The sequence below is a fragment of the Antennarius striatus genome, chromosome 20 (assembly GCF_040054535.1).
Source record: "Antennarius striatus isolate MH-2024 chromosome 20, ASM4005453v1, whole genome shotgun sequence".
Classification (NCBI taxonomy): Eukaryota; Metazoa; Chordata; class Actinopteri; order Lophiiformes; family Antennariidae; genus Antennarius; species Antennarius striatus.
In genome coordinates, this window is record NC_090795.1 from 13,890,726 (window position 1) to 13,906,706 (window position 15,981).

The 15,981-nt window shown below is 39.6% G+C and overlaps 1 long non-coding RNA gene across 1 annotated transcript; it reads right to left on the reverse strand.

The window, feature by feature from the left end:
* Positions 1-12,699: 12,699 nt before the first annotated feature.
* LOC137587721 (uncharacterized) lies at positions 12,700-14,103 on the reverse strand. Its single transcript, XR_011033962.1, has 3 exons — positions 14,012-14,103; positions 13,880-13,931; positions 12,700-13,664 (listed from the first exon to the last, which is right to left on the reverse strand). It is a non-coding gene; the product is annotated as an uncharacterized lncRNA (long non-coding RNA).
* Positions 14,104-15,981: the final 1,878 nt, after the last annotated feature.

Genomic DNA, 15,981 nt, shown 5'->3' on the forward strand with positions numbered 1-15,981 from the left:
AAATACTGCCAGTAACCGCAGGTTGTCACTGCATCTACACGTACAAGTTAAGACCCGTCATTTGAAGATTCTCTGACCCTGAACTTGGTTGAGATTAACTAATACAAGGTGAGAGAGTGACCATTAGCCTGACAAATCCACATGTCATATTTTTGCCAAGTGGTTAACCTGCTCAGTGCCTCTTCAGTGCTGTCCTCGTGCTTCAGAGGGAAATAGTGTAATTCTTAAGTGGTCTGTCTAAAGTCCAGACCTGTTTGAAGGACCCTATTGAAAATGAGTAGCACATTGTCAAAAGGAGCAAATATGTCACCGGAGACCTCAGAATGTTGAGCAGCTAAAGTCGTACGTCAAGCAAGAATGGAAACTAATTCCACTTCAACAGTGTTGTCTATTCTCAAACACTTACTGAGACAAGTGTTTGTGTTTCATCACAGAGAAAAGGTGATGAAACACATTGGATGGCTAGGATTTCGGAATTTCTAAGATCAAATTGGCCTCTTCAACAGTTGCATGTTGGCGGTGAAGGTTCCAGGAAAACATTTCAAATAAAAATATACATCTAGCATTCTGCTTCACCAATTACTTTTCATGATTTGTGAGTCTGACGGCGTTACAAGCGCAGTGCCAAATCGGGCTGTCGCTGATGCTAAGCCAGTAGCACAACAATAGAGGGAATGCTAAAGTCTTTCAGAAGGATTGTGCAGACGAATCGTTTCATTCATTTGCTTGCTGTAATCGCTCATCCTGTGAATGGTCCTGCGGGGGCCAAAGCCTATCCTGGCTGACTTTTGGGGAGGAAGGCAGGGTAAAGCTGCTAGTTCAAGCCCTTCACAAGAAATCATCTTACATTTTATGAAAAGCAACAAGATGTTAAGCTTCTCACTGGGACTGTAAGTCGGCTCTCCGAAGAGAACCTTGTCTTGTTACACTGTCTGAACACATTTCTAACAACCACAATAACATGCGTTCACATTTGAAACCTTTCCGTGGAAAAAAAAAAACAAGTCAAGATGTCAAGCCAAGATGATTCCATTCTAAACAAACACAAAGTGCGCACGTTGTGGCCACTAACTGGTTAACACGTAATGTCGGTATCTGACATCCGCACTGCATCCACGTTAACGTGTCAACAGAGGCTGTGCTATTGTTGTTGCAGGGTGTGGAGACATTTGAGGACGCTGCCAACATCCTATTAGTGTTTATAGTATTTGAAGTGAGGAGATATAAATGAGTGGTCCAGGGTTTCTCTCCGACCCAGTCAGGAATGATGTGAGCTTATGAATAGCAGCTCATTTGGACAGTGCAAGCCCCTTTCTCCTATTAGACTCAATGGAGTTTGACTGTTGCCGTGGGCTCCAGGAAACAGATGTGGCCTGATAAGAGAGGAGGATGTCATATTGTGTGTGTTGGTTTTGTGTAAGTGAGTGTTTTCCAATTGTAAATACGATGTGCGTTCTTTGACTTCCAGCTGCTTCCCTGTTCCATTCTACCTCTGGGGCAGTTTAGCTCCAAGCAACCCAAGTGGCAGGTCATGGAGACCAAGAGTCGGCTGTGAGCGACCACTCTGCAGAATAATGGAGGTAAAGCACAGCTGTTTATTACATTGTCTTCAGCAAAATGCCAGGAGGCTTGCTGATTCCAAACCCCAACCGTGTCATGCAGTACCAAGCAAGGCACCCACCAATGACCTCTGCTGTATGGAGTGTGAACATGAGGGATGTGAGTGTGAGCGAGGCTGCTGTAATCTGGCACTGTGGTGTGAGCAGAAATGGAATAGAGAAGTAAATCACAGCTGTTTATCTGCATCTCTCAGACACTGTTTGTAAGGGTTGTTGGAAAGAAATATGCCTTTGTGTGTGTGTGTGTGTGTGTGTGTGTGTGTGTGTGTGTGTGTGTGTGTGTGTGTGTGTGTGTGTGTGTGTGCACGCCATGCTAGTACCAGTATACACACTTGCTCTGCTGTGATTGTTAGCAAGTGCAGACTTGAGTGTATGAGTCACCACAGTGCTATTACACATTGCTGAGACTAGAAAGAACCACAGCAGCAAACCGACCGTAGAGTAATGCACACACAGACCCGCACCCACCCCAGCACATGTCTGAACACTCATATTAAGATACACTGTTGACACACTGCAGCGTAGAAGTACAGACTAATTTACTGTGGAGGAGCCCAGAGACTCCCTTGAGGTCTATATTTGTCTGTTTTTTTGGGCTTTTTTTTTGTTTTTTTAATTCAGCATTCAGTATTTGTACTCCTTAGAAACAGACTGGAACAAATGCATTGCAACAATTTTATTTCATGCTGGAGACATGATCGCAACCTTTATCAGGCTTATGAAAAGATGACCTTTATACCAAATAAGCATGGACCCTCCCTTACATGAAGTTAATTCCAGGGAACATGACGCAGGTGTTAGCATGGAATATCAATGCTGCTACATTATTCTTTCTTTTTTTTTTTTTTTCACAGGCATGCTACTTTCCCTCAGAGAGAGGAAACTTTCCCCTTGGTGATATGGACTTGGTGAAAGATATACCTGTGTAAAATTCATGAATTCATAACTTTTGAGGGTATATTTCACTACTGATCTATTGGGCTGTGATAAGAATTCAAAGGTGAACGGAGCTGGAGGACATCTTCAAAGCGGTCGAGGACATCACAGGAAAGCCAATGAGGCTTGTTGCCCTCCTTCAACATCCTTGGAATACATTTCTGTGCAGCTCTCAGCAATGTGATACGCTGTCAGACAAAATCCGATGCCGTTCAGCTCGTTGCCGTTACCTGGATTTATTCAGGGGTTTCAGTCAAAGAATCTGACAACAAAAAGGGGTGGCGGCTTTGTTTCCTCAGACTTCAGACGTCATCAGACTTCATTAAATCATGCAAAGACCCTGATGACAGCTTAGTGGGAGCCTGATGACGGCCAGGCTCCCACTAAACAGCTCTATAGATCAAACAAAGCAGTGCATCTAGTTGAGGTGCCACTGAAGCTCAAGTGGGTCCTGCATGTCCTGCAGAACGTGAACTCAACAAGTTCCACTCTCCCCTGCTTGATTATCAAAGCTAACGGCCTTTAGCAGATGTCAGTCAATGTGGATAACCCGTGGTAGATACAGAGGATGAGGAGGTAATCAAAGCCAGTTGGCTCTACTGGAGTTGGCAGTGGTCAGCCTCTGGAGGTGATAAAGGCCTTTGAACCTGAAAACTGCTCGGGGCCAGCCTTTGTGTCGCACTCCCTCCTGCCCCCCCATCCCCCTGCCCCCCTGGAGCCAGACCAGTGAGGGGCCTACTTTGATTTAGGCCCCAAGCAAGCCAAGACAGCTCTTTTCATATCTGCAGGAAAGAGAAAGGCAAAGAGAGACATAGAGCAAAAGAATGAGTTAAATAGCCCAGATCTTTCAGGTATTGGTCCACCAGTGGTCTTGGCTCAAATGCAGGTCAACAGGTTTGACCTCAAACAATTCACTAGGAATGCAGTAAAAAAAAATATATATATATACAGATAAGAGCATCTGTGAAAGCTGCAGCCTCTGCTGATGGCAGCAGAACTGGTAGCAATTCTCTGTCTTTCTGTCAAACCACTGACAGTACATATGTTTCTATTTAGGTATTCACAAAACCAGAGGTCAAATTACTTTGTAAGCTGCATCTTTATCATAATAACTCCTGACAAAATTCATAGTACATGCCATTCAGTGTCAGGCATCTAGACATCATTTATTTTTATAGTTCAGACGATCAGACATGCTCAGTACCACAACAAGGAAAATCTGTTTCATGATAGGGAAAGTCTCTTCCTTGAGAACCGACTCCCCAAGAGACTTCCAGAGCAAGGTTATGGAACCAAAGTCTTCCATGCTCGAATGTTATTGTGATCATGTCATGTCTGCCTGGCGCTAATAATGTCTACCTTGGCAGTCATTTTCCATGACCCTAATTCTTTCTTCACAACAAAAAATAAATAAAAAAATAAAAAATGGAAACATACTGAACTGTGTTCCAGGTTGTTTCCACAAAATGGGACATTTTGCTCTGCTTGAAATGAGTGAACATTTTTTTTTCTTGGAAAAGGGACATTCTTGCCTTCGTTTGAAGTTAAACTTAGAATAAAATGCAACAGAATTTAATGGTGAGGTGGAAAAGGTGAAGGGTCGCAGAGACGGCCAGGTGAGCCTTTGCCTGCAGGGCAGCTATCAGTCATCAGGCAGAAGGATGAACTCAGTCCACCGTGAACACAAATCCAGTCTCTTCGCCTCTTGCAAGTGTGCATGCATGCATGGAAGCAAAATACATCCTCTACATATAACACAACATCTATAATTGCATCTCTACTTGAAAGCAGAGAAAAAAAATAAGTTGAGGTATCAGCTAGCTGATACTGCAACAGAAGTCAGAAGATATTTAAGCAAATTGGGTTATGTCTGGTTGAGCACATTTGTCTTTCAGTCCAGATGTTTTCAGAAGTGGATTCACTGTTCATTTTAAACTCCTCTGAGAGCCTTCACCCCTCTGAGCTTTATGTATTGAAAAAAGTGCTGAATGCTTCTTTCTTTCTTGCAGCTCAGGGATGGGGAAAAAAAATCAGCCTTAAAAATAGCAGGAAGTTGTAAAATTGATGAATGCAGTCAATCTTGCTCAATATGTTGTTTCTTGTCCTCGTGACCACTGGGGTAGAATGACTTGCTCTTTATTTGATATCATCTGTGGCTTTTCCCTTGAACATATCACCCATGCAGAACGATATCTTTATAGTTACTGTCTCTCTCAATCAACCACAGGGTGGGAGGGATGTGCGCAGAATTGTGCGCTTGATGAGGCAAAACAGCGAGAACATTAATTATTCAATGTTCAAATCATAAAAATAAAGATGGCAAAACCAAATTGTTTTGAAAATTTCCTGAGGAAGAAAAAAAAATGTTGGCAAGCCTCCCAAAATGCTGTTTGAAAATGCTCTTTGAAGGTAATGAGGCATGCTCCTGGCACACAGAAGCAGGGAGTGGTGCCATGCCAAAGCAGAATGTTCTCAGTTGGGCTTCTTTTTTGCTTACATATCACTTTAGTAAGGCTCGTGTAGTACATTTCTAATGAAGTGCAGGATTGTGCCCTGCCCCCACGAATGGCATGTATGTAATTTAAAGGAAAAGATTTGAGACGAAAAGGTGGGGCAAAACTTTGCACCTGAACTCCCGACAGAACAACGGTTGTGACATCAAATTTAATGTAGTGTTAATTAATCATTTCTTGAATTGATAGAAGTTTCTATTTGTGTGATATTACTCTTACTGGAGCTCTGTTATACAATACCATTCAATGCAAGGAGCAAAGGTGTTGTATTAAACTTGATGTTACACTGGCCATTTTATAGATAATGAAACGTGAGAGAATTTCCACTCAGGTAGTTAATAATGCATGTGAGGTAAGGAGAGAAAATAATATTTTATTGTATCTTTAGAATCCCCTCAGAATGTGATGAATATCAAAATGAAAATGCAGCTATTATTATCAAGGATTTGGTGGTAAAAATGAAATAGTACTATGAACAATTTATGTGAAGAACCACAAAAAGAGTTCATTTATTTATTGAAGTAATACAACGACAGTAAGTCAATATAATTTACAAGCAAAGTTTGCCAGAAGCGCACGAGTAAATCATGAAATGACACCTCGAGTGTTAGGTTACAAACACATCGCTAAAAGGGTTCACAAACCTCAAGTTGTGGTCTTTAAGGCCAAGAAAGATTTTTGCATGAAAAGTTTCTTATTGCTCTCTGCTATAAAGAAAATGCTATACCCAAGTCTGGTGGATTCTTTTTCATCCACACTTCTCTCTAATGCACACTAATGCACAACACTTCCAACAATACAAATACAGGTATGACTCACGTTGTGGTCTGCCCAATCATATGCCTATTAAGACTAACTACCCACTTAAATTGTAATGTTAAAATTAACTGCACATGTAAAGCTACTTTAAATTGCAAGTGGGTTGATTTTGGTTAAGCGCAGTTAGCCAAGTTGGATTCTTTGTAGAATTTCAAGTACAACAGTCACACACAGTTAGTCAGCGCACTTTAAAAGCTCATTCATTCATCATATAATTATGCACTAAAGCTAATCAAAAGTCAACACAAATGTTAGTTTGAAGGTGATTAATTTGTCTCTTTTTAGGTCAGTGATTGGGATGTTTTTTTTTTGAGGCTTCAACACAACCATTTTCTGTACGGATAAAATCTTGTTATCTTCACATTTAACATTTATAATTACAGTAATTACAGTGATCTTTATCTACCTCTAAAGCAAATGCATCTATCAACTGAAATGGCAACATCTTTTTTATTTTTTTTTGCATGAGTCATATACAAAAATAAATTAAATATTTGTGAGATGACTGGTGGCATTCAAACTGAGTTGGATGTGTTAGTAGCAAATGTATGGATGACATTCTGTACTGAAGGACTACAAACACTTATGCATCATCACTGTCATCTCTCCTATGTTGTTTGATTCACCACAGTGACAGCACTCAGCTCATACATGTGCTAAAAAGCCACATGAATGTCAAACATGTCACATGGACACACGCTGACGTACCTGATCCAGGACCACACATGAAAGTGATTCAAAACAGATTGGATGAAAAGAATCAGCGATGTGTCAAATTAAAGCAGAAAGCAGGAACCTGGTGATGTGAAGGTAAGCTGGGTTAACCAGAGGAGTGTCAGGAGTGTCAGTGGTTCAGGACGCGCAGGTTGTCATCCAATCAGAGCAGCAGTGGTTCAAAGGACCTGTGGATGCTGAGTTGCTGCTGATGAGCTCATCGGCCCTTGAACATCAGTCTGTTATCACTGTATGAAAGGCTGAAAGAGGGCTGTGCTATGAGCTCTGATGGGTCTTCTACCCGTACCATCCTACACCAGTCAAATGTTTATAATACAATCCGTTCAGCACAAAAGATTAATATTTATTATCAATTGAAATATGTAACAGAATTGCATGTTAACTTCTTTTTATTGATTATTACACAGAAAACTCCAGACAATGAATCCAAATGACTTCATATAGACCTTTTGTACTGTATGTATTTAAGAGAATTAAAAAAAATAAAAATAAAAAATAGAGCCACTTGGCCAAGTGAGAAGTTTTTCATGCACAATCCACACAGAAACAACGTCCTTCAAACGTGTTCTCTCCAAAACAGATGAAGAGGAGGAAACCAAATCCAGCTAATCTGTAATGCATTAGCAAGCACACTAACAGTATGTTACAGCCCATTAGTGGTTAACAATGATAGCTGATTTTCAGATGGCACTGATAACCATTACAGTAATTCGCTCCAGCCTGCGTCAACTCCCCAATGACAACTACTGCTTCCGGCCCTGACATTAGATCAATAATGCAAACCTCCTTCAAGTTCTGCCTTGTGGTTTCATTTAAAAGCGCTTCCTCTCCGGCTAATGATGCAGGTTAATTGGCTTGTCATCGTTTGGGACTTTCCTCCAAACAGAACATGGGCTGTTTTAAAAGGGAACGCTTCAGGGATGTGCCCTGTCCCCTCTCTGTATTGCCTCTGTAGTTTTATTGACGGGGTGTTTGTGTCTTGGCTTACCATCAAATTGCTGGACTTTGTGGGTATTTTGCTTTTTGCAGGGTCAATATGGTTAAGAGGATATAGTTTGCCAAGGCAACAGCTTGTATCAAATACTTGAGCAACAGTCTGGAGCTTTTTTTCCTTGGATGCATTCATGCATGAATGAATACAGAAACATACAAAATAGTCACACACACACACGTTTAGCTGGTCAAATGCTTGGTTTATTATCAGTCAACCACACTTTTGTCACATCTCATCTTCTCCCCTTGGATCACCCGGGGGTCGGGCCACCTCTATCGACTGCCGCTGCTTATTAATCAGACTCTAGATGCAGACAAAAGGCCTGCCATTTGTTAGTGGCTCTCCAACAGGATGCCATTAGAGCATCACTGTCGCACATTATCCTGAATTAGTAATGGGGAGGCCGGTAAAGCTGCAACTTCCTTCCACATTAGGATAAACGACTTTCAAGCAGGGGAGGAATGAGGCACATTCGGTTAATATGCATGTAGGTAGAACAACTAAGGGAGGGTGACACTAGAAGAGATATGCAGAGGAAGAAAGAGAAGCAACGACGAACATTAAGGACCGGGTACAAACTAAAGCCTCCGGAGAGAAGGACATTCAAGATCAATTGCTGAGAGAAGATGCAGACTAAGTGCTTTTGTAGTGATGAGAGAAGCAGAATCAGGACTGATTGTTCCAATACAGCCAGACCTTGAATTTGGCTAAAACACAGCAATTTTACTGACTCTGCTGTTGACGACCTGATTGTTGTTGTTGTTGTTTTTTTATTCCAACGGCAAAAACATCACAAATGTTTCGAATAAATTTGCTGGTCTTGTGAATGTGAAATCATCCCTAGTTCCTGATACAAGGACAGAAACCTTGACTAAAATGAATACAGATGATGTACTTTTGATAAAAGACGAGTATCATGCTAATAAAATGAGTCAGTAACTGGATGATTTCAATGGCATTTGATAATGAAAAATAAACAAGATTATAAATTTATTACATGGTGATAAGGTTAAAAATGATGTAACATCAAACTAAAGTTATTAATGTTGAATTTTTTTCAACATTGAATCAGTTTCAACTTTCAAAATCTACCCCAGCCGATGAAAGCACTGTACTCTTGTGGAATCGGTCAAAGTCAGAAAAAGTTGTGCTGCTTTGGTTTATTTCTGTAGCTTTGTTGAAGTTAAAAACTACTACCACTCGCATTTATACTAAAGTATCACAGGTAAGCAGGCATCACCATTTTTTCCCATAGAAAAATCATCATCTGTATCATCAAAATGCTATTTTGTTGGGAAATGTGCGACAGATATGTCACATGTGACTGATCCTTATAAATATCCTGCTTATTATATTAATTAGGAATAGATTTCAAACTTGCAAGGCCATGTTCAGAGCTAGATATGTTTGCCTGATCAAGGTCTAGCACAGAAACATTACGATGTAATAATTATTAATTTACAAGTTAATCATAGTGTGGGAAATTTATGTTTTATAAGTTTTGAAAAACGTACAATTTTTTTTTCATATCATTTTTTTAATCTCTTTGCCGCTGCAGCCGCTAAAGCTTTATGTGAAGGTGGTGATCAGACTACAAAGGATAAATAGCCTATTAACAAACACATACAGATAAGCATCACAGTGTGATGTGCCAGAGGGATGCAATTAATTGATTGTAATGTTGGCCAAAGAGCGTCGACTGTAGGCACTGATCTCAGTTGTCTAATTGTTGGCTAATGATGTCACATGCTTACTGCCTCTGGTGGTTACCATAGAAACAACATTGTGAATCATCTTCAACAGGTTTGATAATACTGGATGTATCACTAAAGCACATCAGGAACTGGAGTAGGAATCTCAAGATAATACTAATGGACATCTCAGACTTCTGATCTTGTGGAGCGAAAAATAACATTAAAAAATAAATTTCAGGGTTTTTTTTTGTATTAATGAGACGCACTTTACTGAATAAATATAACTACAATCAAATTATTTTTGAATATGTAACAAAGTTAGTACTTATTTGCCACTAAATAAACAGACAGGAGAAATGGAGTTGTGAAGCTGCCCATGGCTCATTTGTTCCCTTGACCCTCAGTTTATTCCAGATCAACCTCATTCGAATCTCAAATGGAATAATTCTGGTCTGGTTCACCAAAACCACACACTTAAGTGCTGTTGTTTTTTTTTTGTTTTTTTTTTTTCAATGAGTAATTTCTCTTTGTGTTTGTTGATGGATTTTTTTCAGATGCCTTCAAGTCACCAACACACAACATGGCTTCTGAAGTGCTTTGTCACATATTTCACTGCACCATTTACTTATGTGATGGACCGCTGATTTGTTAGGCACATTATCTGCAAAGTGCTCGGAGCCAGGCTCTTGATGAAGGTCTATATAAATAAGCCAGACTCAATTTGAGCTGTTGTAAACACTAGAGAAACACAGCATGCCAAAACAATTATTTTTTATACACATTAATATCAATTTGCCCTTGTAATCCTATTTGGTGTTTTGATGCCAAAGAGGAAATTGTCAGTATGTCAGTGTCATGGGAGAAAAAAAAAAGAAAGATATATTTGATTTACTTTGCAATTAAGAATATTCAGATTTATGGAAGCAATTTCCCCCCAGACACACACTTGAGTGACGATCAATTAAACGTGAAAACATGAAATACCGCAATGTAAAGAGACTCAAGCTCAAACGTAGAACGCACCAGAAAGGTCCAAAGTGAAATTTGGAGTGTTTTTAATATTTACAATTTACCATAATTATATTTAGATGCTGGCTTCACTGCTTGGAATCAATTATCCCTGTGCAAAAAAATAATAAAAATGAATCAATATTTATGAAAATCAGTAGCAAAAAAGCTTGAATGCAACAGGAAGCTGTCAGAATTCGTTAGTATCTTTAAATCTGACCGATGTTAGAGGAACTCAGATATGTTAGGAATACAGCAGCAGCTTTTACGCCCTGCCAGAATGCAAACTGGCCGTGGCTTAAGTGCTTGCACTTGTTAGCATATATTTAGTGATGATGGTGTCTGCTGCCTGGAAGACAAGCCAGGCCCCTGCAGGGCCAGGTTCAGTCTGTGCTCATCAATCCACAGGGTCAAACCACAGCTCCGGCACAGATAGCAGAAGAGGAGATTTGTGATGTGAAAATATCACGGTGGCATTTACAGGGGAGGTTTGTCTGTAGGCTGACGGAAGGTGTAACGTACCGACTCGTTGTGGAAGTAATCGAGCCTACGGGACTTTCAAGGGAATTTTTTTTTTTTTAGAGGCCTCTGGCTTCCGCAGACATTAAAGTGAGGCTCCTTGTGAAATCTGCACTAATGTTTCCCATCCTGCTCCTTTTCATTAAGGAGGCCGTAATGCAGCGAGGATGCCCTTTGAACGAAGAACGGGACACATGTCATGTTCGGCTGGAGGAGCTGTTTATAAGAAAATAGCTCTTAAGGAAATTGAGGGCATGTGTCTAAGTCTGCCTGGTGCTGGCCGTGTTATTATTGTAAATGCGTCTTTACATGAACCTTTATTTTTAAGAAATACAGAACTTTACCAAAAATTAAAAAAAAAAGTATGAATTCTGCTGAGCCAAAACGTGTCGCTGGGCATGAGTCATTTCAAACTGTGGCTTTAAAAAAGAAGAAAGTATCAACGGTATGTTTGATTCATCGAGTTTTATCTGCTTTTGATAGAGCAAAAGGACATCCAAGCTCTTTATTCAGTCTTTTTTTCTTTAAATCCTCTCACTCTGTTCAACTCACTAACACCACAAGTGAAAGATGCTTATTAGAGTTACTCAGCTGGACATAATGCACAAACAAGGACATTGGAGATGTTTATAATGGTACCTCAGTGCCAGGGTCAGCGGCCGCCTCAAATCAATCAGAAGAGTTGGATTCGAGGGAGTGCTTCTCTAAAGGCACACCATCATTTATCTTATCATTTGACGGTGTGTAAGGTTGCTTTGTAAACAAATTGGAATGCAAATTGCATTTGTTTGCTTTTTTCTTTTTTCCTTAAAGCTTTTCTACCTGATTTAATGGACTCACACATGTATGCATACCTACAAACACACACACACACACACACACACACACATCCACGTACGAATACACACATGCACGCGCGCGCACACACACGCAAACAGAGGATAATGTTTCCTGGCATGAAAGAGCTGGACAAACCTCAAATGAATGTTCTCCCTCCCCCGCCAGGTCTGATTTTCTCTTGGTTGTCGCGCGGCATGTGTGCGCAAATCAATCAGGGCCCTTGTTGTAATCAGTCCCACTTATATCACCCTGCAAATAAATGACACCATTGAGGAGGGGAGATCAATAGGAGATAAGGTGAAAGTCTCCCCGCTTCCTGCCCACAGGGCACTGGGTTGTGGTGGTGGCAAACCAAACTAAAAACATTTATTCTTTTGTCTTCCGCCTGAAGTGATTTCACTCTCAAATGTCGTTCAATAACCGAGTCTGAGTTGACGATTCCGACTGGGAAACGGTGGTGAAATGCATTGAAACTTTTCTGAGAGCAGAGTGTACAGAAGTGATCACACAACTCGGTGCTTCCATGCTGGCATGTGCAGCACAATGAGACAGGGACAGGTAATTGTCACAGGAATAGATGGACACCTTGGAGTGTTTGTACATTCGTTCGTCCGTTTGTCAGTCAGATGTGTTTGCTCAAATATGCACCTGATTAACCGCTGATATTTCATTTCATTCCTTTAAAGAAAAAGTCACAAATCTGCTCCTGTAATTAAAAAAAAAAAAGATCAGGTTTGAAAACTGATTTTTTTGTTGTTGTTCTTTTTGTTAAAAGTGGACATTTAAAAAAAAAAAAAGTTTTACTGATAAATTAATGGTGCAGGGGTGTGTAAAGAACTACACGAATGAGATGCTGGAGGATTCATATCCACACAGTGTTTATTTGTAGATAGGAATAATTCAATGTAGATTTTGACATTTTTATGGAATTAGAAAAAAAAAAAATCACCAGATGGGTTCTTAACACGTCACTTGTGCAAGAACTTTCCATGTAGAGGCTAAATGGGAGGCGATTGGTCAATAACTTCATGTCACTGTTTTTTTCTTTCTGTGTTTGACTGTAACTTTCAACATCTCCTCCACTGATCCGTCTCTCCCTCAGCTGAAAGTGCGCTGCTGACAAACACGACACATCTGCTTCCAAATTACCAAACGCAGGACGAAGAACTACATTTACAGTCAGTCTGATGATAATTCATCATCCAAGTATATTTATTTTTTCATCCTTTTATATCAGAAAGTCTACATTACATACAGTGGGTGTGGAAATAATTGGCCAGAAAGCAGATTCGTAGTAAAAGGAGGATCAGCGTTGTGGAGCTAACTGTCTCTGACTCCAAATCCCCCAGATGACAAATTAAATCTATGGAATATGACTTTACTGAAATCAACAACACTTGACGGGAACATTCTGTGTTAAGAAATAGAACTTTCTTCAGCAGCAGACGGACGCTGTCAGGTGTGGTCTGATGTCCTGATTTTTTTGCAAAATAAATGGGAACTGTCACTATTTGAATGACTCGCAGGGTCAGCAGTGAGTGCTTTTTAACTGGCTCACTTTTTATTATTTTGTGATGTGACAAACACTACTTTGATTGCTTCCTGGAGTAGTATTGTCTGTCTCTGGAGCTGCGATGTAGTTTGTTTCTGCTCTACTTTCGTTTCCGTTTGTACACGTAAAAAAAAAAAAAGATAAATTATTAAGATGCACCGTCAAGATTTGTTTCATTCAAAACACAAACACAGCTTGAATTAAACGTTTGTCCAACAATGACTAATTATAGAGAAAGGAGATACCAAAATTAAATATATAAGACGTGTTCTTTTACTGTTGCAGGATATTTTATGGAGAAAATGAGTCGAGATGAGTTCAATGCCCATCCTTGCACATCCTTGCTTTTTTTTTGATCAACCAGGTTTCATGTAGAGTCACAAACACCTACTGCGTGCTACTACCCCAGCCGTCCATTCTTCTCTCTCTTGCCTCCTGTGAGCAATAAATAAGACATAATGTGAGTCAGAAAGGCCCAGGACCAGGTCCAAGAGCCAGGCCTGGGTTTAGTTAAAAATGCTGGTGGCGAGCCATAAAAGGGAAGGGATGAAGCTATGAGGAAAAAGGAGTTCTTTCCCTCCTTTTCATGATTCATGAATGACTAATCTTTAATGTAAGCCTCCTCAAACACAATTTATTTTGTTATTCACCCGCTCAGTATGCAGCAGCTGGACTTTAGCGGTACCACACCCTCGATAAACTCTGTAGGGGAGGAAGAGTGTTATGCTGCAGTCGTGTGGTTGGCTGTGGTTTGAAATGTTTGCTCTGGACTAATAACTCACCCACCACTTTCCCTCTGAATGGACAACAAAGCAGATTCTTCTCATGCACTCCTTATGTTGTGCATTAGGCCGGTGAAATAAAAATGCCTTGGCTGCAGAAAACATTTGGAAGGACACATTTAATATATCAAACAAAAGAATCTTGTGCAAAGCCATCCTCCCTTTTCTTTTAGTTTAAAAGAATTACTGGCAAATTCATAAATTATAATAATGTCTTTACTTTCTACAACTGGATATGTTGGCTTTAAACACTCGTTCCAACACAGTGTGTTACTACATGTTTGGCCAAGATGCTTCTTTTCACTTCTGTGATGCTGTTTATTTATTTATTTTTTGTATGTCTGTTTTACACAAAAAAAGATTTCCATGGCAACTGGTAGGATGCAGCAGGGAAGAATGTATTGCATCTTCAACATTTACTTTTTGTTTCCATGAATTAGTCATAAACCACTTGAGTGATCACCATGACACTGGAGTGAAGGGTGGGGCAAGTGCCAAAAAGGGAACCAATGATTTACCAATGATGGAACCATTTTTTCCACTTTCAGACACTTTCATGGTGGACATGGAATCAAAGAGATGGTGACATCAACACTTTAGTTGTGTGTGTTGGTTATGGTTGTTAGCAGGGTTTCACAAAACCTACTGGGTGGATTTTGTGCTACTTAGAGGAAGAATGGGACAACAAGAGAGACCCATTAAATTTAGGTGGGGATCTCAAAACACTTCACAAACATTTCGAAATATGCCAATGCTTTACTTTTTAATGTTTCAAAACCACTAATCTGTTTTCAGAAAATCTTTGCGGAAGGGTGGGGCGTGGGTCAGAGCTCAGCAGATGTGTCGAATCCTTTTGCTTCAGAGGCTGAAGTGGAATGAATGATTTCATCTGTTTTTGTTGAAAAGAGACAAATCATACATACGGTATAGAACATACATAAACATTTGATTTACATCTACATTTTTTTTATTATTGTGTGAAAGAGAGATGAGTCTGGAAAAAAAAAACATTTTTCTATGAATCCAAATAATATGCAATGAATTCCAGACACTATTCAGTCCATCAGCAGCTCATCTATTTTTCAATAAATCAGTTTTTTGAGTTTTGCTGAGACGTATTCATCCTTCTGTTTGGATTTTTTTTTCTACCAGCAAGTGAGTGAGCGCGCTTGTTGCTCTTCCACAAAGGCATTTCTGACACAACAGACGAATCATTCACTTATAGGGCCTATTTTCCTAATTCTGATTGAACTTGTTCAGTTTATTTTGAGGGTTTGATGTTTTAATGTTTAATTAATCACAAAGCAACCTGTATACAACACTCAGTATTAACATTTAGCATGAAATCAATCAGATCATGACGGTGGTGCTGCAATGAAATCCTTTACTTTTCATTCATGAAAAAATAAAAAATCTGTTTTATAGTGATAAATTAGAAAAAATTATATATATTTTTATGTATAGCAGTTATATAGCAGTGATTTACAGGATGGAATGAACTTTTAAACACAGCTCCAGTGAGGCTCATATGTCACTTTGGGTGTTTCTTATGTACAGATAAACATACAGAGGAAGGTCTTTACTCAACTAAAGGGCCAAAGTTCCCGTCCCGTATCAGTGTGGGTGGTTACATAACAGATCTGACTGAGTGATTTATTTCCAAGTAACAACATCTCAGAAATGAACAAGCTCCATAAATGGAAAATGACAGTTTACATGTAAGCCTTAAGTAGCAGGAGATCGTCTCTGTAACGTCTGTGATGGGGAATGTCTTCTACAGGAGATATTTGATTACACTGTATGACATAAATGCAAAGAAAATGGAAGGAATCTGTGTAGTGTGTAGCCTACCTAATGCCAAATGCAAAGTAATACACTTTAACAGAGAAAATAGAAAATAAATTAATTCCACTGAGTGATATTTTATTCAGTTTTATCTCGGGGAGTTTCTTTGATCTGGATAATTTTTT